This window comes from Furipterus horrens, unplaced genomic scaffold (assembly GCF_987537825.1).
Source record: "Furipterus horrens unplaced genomic scaffold, mFurHor1.1.pri manual_scaffold_13, whole genome shotgun sequence".
In the NCBI taxonomy this organism is placed as follows: Eukaryota; Metazoa; Chordata; class Mammalia; order Chiroptera; family Furipteridae; genus Furipterus; species Furipterus horrens.
This window is the reverse complement of record NW_028327183.1, coordinates 29,687,867-29,691,859: the sequence shown is the minus strand read 5'-3', so window position 1 is coordinate 29,691,859 and position 3,993 is coordinate 29,687,867. Positions and strand designations below refer to the sequence as shown.

Below are 3,993 nucleotides of genomic sequence, written 5' to 3'. Positions count from 1 at the left end.
TGCTTTCTCTGTTCTTTTTGCTCATCTCTATTTTCTAAGCTTTCAACAGGAAACTTTTATAATAAAGAAAGTAACACAATGCAAATGACAAAGCACCGTCTCAGGTACAACTTCCCAAGAGAGGGTTTCCTGCTCCCCAGCATGGGTCACTCAAGACAGGATCTTACCCAGCTTGGAATTCCCAGCCTTGTTCCTTGCCTGACACACGGCAGGAGGGCATTAATTATTCACTACCCAACAGAAAGTTGAATAGCCCCACCCCTAGCTACTTCGGTAATGGTGGTCCTCCTATTAGCAATGATGAGAAATTACAGCACTCCTAACAGGCATTAACATAAGCCCTTCTCCCAGACGTTGTCCCATTTGGTGGAAAGTGCAAGGCAAAACTAGCTCACGCCACAGACTTTGGCTAGCTCTCTCTGCTTGGTGCGTGCATCTGATGAAAGAACCACCCGTGAGGGATCAGAAAGAAATTAACCCAGGAACCACACCCAGAACTGAATCGCAGTGTCTGCCCTTTTCTACTCTGTGCAGTTTAAATAAACGTCCGTCTGTTTTTAGAGGGATTTTTTTGCATCCACTTTTGAACTACCTTAAAATAATAAAGTGCCCTCTTTGGGCAGGTTGGCCCATTCGGAAGATTGACCTTATTTCCATTCTCCTAGTGAAAAGTGACAGTCACTTCTGGGCAGGGGGGACGCAGTGATCAGATGAGAGACAAGAGTTCACGCCGCTGCAGTGACCCACTGGAAAAGGAAGCTACTGGACATTTCCTCTACACATTGTCTTTTTGCAGAGTTACAAGTAAGGAATATTTGTACTGGATTGTTTTTCCTTCCTTGTATGCCAGCAAAAACTTGCTAAGTTCAAGAGAAATGGAGAAAATAACCTGCATTATTAAATTTTAATGGACAATCATATTCAAACAAACCAAAGTGCCTGACAATCCACCCCTCAACTCCAGTCTCATGTCTGCCTTGCAGCCACAACCACCCACAATCTTAAAAGCCTAAGCACTCTGCGGGGACACAGATTTCGGATAGGTTGACATTCATGCTTAAAACCCTGTAATGCTCCCCATTGCTTGGGCACTGGTTCTCTACCTGGTTATACCCCAGAATCACCACTCCCTGGAGTGCTCTTCCTCTCTCTTCCCTAAGATTTGGCTTAATTGGGAATTTCTGAGAGACGCCTTTCCTGATCACCACCCTGCCCCCAAACTCTGCTTGTTTCATCATGTGCCTATCACACTCTTTAATGATCTTTTCTGCTTATTTACTTGTCGACTTTCCATATTTCCCACCTGGAAGGTAAGTGCCATGATGGCAGACTTACGCTATTCACCATTGTAGCCTTATTGCTGAATGAATGAATGAGAGATTACAGCTTAAAATCCTCCTATTCTTTTTTTCTAAATATTTCAAATAACCAGACACATAAAAGGTCTTTTATTAATCCGCTCATGAAAAATCTGCATCATCACCACAGATAAAGTCATTGAAGAATCTTTACTCCTTCTGTTGTCCAATCTCCAGCTCACTTTCCGCCAGCACCAACATTGGCCTTTGCAGTCCCCTGCCTTTCTTCATTCTGTTCTTGTGTTCCTTTCTCTGTTTTCTTGAGGTCTTCTTCTTCTCATATAGGCCATGTCTTGCAAGTCTATGTTTGGGTTTGTTTTTCTTTGCATAATCCAAGGAATCATAGATAATGCCAAAGCCAGTTGTCTTGCCACCGCCAAAATGGGTTCTGACTCCAAACACGAAGATGACATCTGGTGTGGTCTTATACATTTTGGCTAGCTTTTCCCGAATTTCTGTCTTGCATACTGTTGCCTTGCCAGGGTGAGGACATCAATGACCATTTGTTTCCACTGAAGTAGTCTGTTGGTCATGAACTTCCTGGTCCGGATAGTCACTGTGTCGTTCATGATGGCAGCTAATCTTCAAGCAACAAGGGAGGGAAAAAAATCCTCCCATTCTTAGAGGTGTAGTGCTCACTGCTTGCCCTGGCTGGTTTAGCTCAGTGGATTGAGCGTCGGCCTGCGAGCTAAGTGTCGCTGGTTCGATCTTCCAGTCAGGGTACATTAGAGAAGGAAAACTCTGACTCCAAAAAACCTCCGCTGCCTTGCGGCATACATCTTCTGGGGAAAGGCTAAGGGAGTAAACCCCGACAGAAAATCCGGAGCCGGAGTCCCTAAGGCGGTTTGACGTTGTAGTCAACACCGGCAACTCCTGCGGCGCACCTGAAGCCAAGCTGTATCGACTCCGTCTTTCCCTTGGACCCTTCAGCTGCGAAGAGAGGGGGGGTCTGCTGCATGGGCAACAGCAGACCCTCCATATCACCCTGCCCAGGCTCTGTAGCTTCAGCTCCACTGGAGAGGACACTCCAGCGTCATCGCAAGATGTCGATTCAACACGGGAGGAGACAGATGCCGTGTCACTCCCGAGTCGGACTGCACAGCCATTCTCGGCGGTGCAGATAGACTCTTAAGAAGCTACACCATCGTCTCTCGAGACGGACGGCTGTCGACGACGAGTGCTCACTGCTTTGCAGGAGGGCATGCTGGGTGGTCCCAAGTTCCCTTCCATTTTTGTAATTCCAACACTCAAGTCCAAGGCTCACCTTTTCATTCCTTCAAAATCTACAATATTAGACTCAAATACGTCTCCCTCAGTAAATCTCCCCAGGACTCTCCCATGTCCTCCCTGACCACACATTGAGTGCACAAATATTTATTGTGCACCAGCAGAATGCCAGCACAGCACTCAGGTGGCGATTCAGCCATGACCAGCATCACCTCAGACAAGCAGGCCACCCCTGTGGAACAGAAGTACAGATGCAGAAAGAGAAGGATGCTTGGGATTTCACCCATTGGGTGTCCTCCCTCTCATCACCCTGTCTCCTGTTCTTGACTGAGTTAAAGTCTTCTGAGTGGTACACAAATCTTCTTAGTACTAATTTTCCCAAGTGATTTCCTTGTGTTTAAGACACTGTCCTTCATTCCAACTGGAACCCTATAGGACTTTTCCTAGGCCCGTCTACTTAAAACAAAAGTCACACAGCTTGAATAACCAACAATTCAATTCAGTGCAAGGGCACAGGAAACTGTTGAGTCATAGCTACCTTCAGAGGAGAGCTAAAAAGCAGGTAGAAAGTAGATGTTTAGGAGGGAGGGCTCGGTTAATGAAATATATAAAGGAGGAAGCATCCATATTATATATTTCTTCTTATATTCATAATCCAATTAACCAAGGGCACTGAAATGGAGTATTTGTATAGAAGTATTAGATGCTCTGAAACCAGTGCCTAGTGCCCTGTCAGAGAGAGCCAGCTTCTGACCCAATACATTATGTCCACACTCACACTCTCATACACACAATCACATACTCATACATGCTCACACAGTCACATATAATCACACACACTTTTCAAGCACTTACACACATTCACAGACACATACACTCACTCACACAGCACTCTCACATATTTTCACCTAAGCATATCCTCACACTAATATACAATTCACACACACACACACATTTTCATAGACACACATACGAGTGTGCTCTCTCCAGGAGATAGTATCAAGCCTAAGTCACTCCCATCTTTTTTCAAACTCTAAATAGCTGCATTTACTAAAATAAGCAGAACATGTGAGGTATGGAATCCACCTTGTTGAAGCACTGGCTTTTATTGGTCAACCAGTAAATCAAAACACATGGAAAAGTGCTACATTTAGGAACACACTGCGACTGTATTACTCCTCATTTTATTGGTTCATCTCTAATCGGAACCAGCTGGTAATAAAGAACAGAGTTCATGGGAATCCACCCTTTGTTGAAAGCTAGGCCAGGGTGGATGCTGGAAGCCGATGAGTACAATGAAAACAGCTGTAATTGACTTGTGAGGTCAGGCTCTGGGTAGAACTCAGGGACAGAGGTGACGCTACAGCTGGTGCATAAAATGCTGGGCTCCTGGATACCTATTACTGTG

General features: G+C 45.2%; 1 pseudogene; it reads right to left on the bottom strand.

Moving 5' to 3' along the window:
• Nucleotides 1-1,536: 1,536 nt before the first annotated feature.
• LOC149994336 (small ribosomal subunit protein eS24 pseudogene) lies at nt 1,537-1,927 on the bottom strand (annotated as a pseudogene).
• Nucleotides 1,928-3,993: the final 2,066 nt, after the last annotated feature.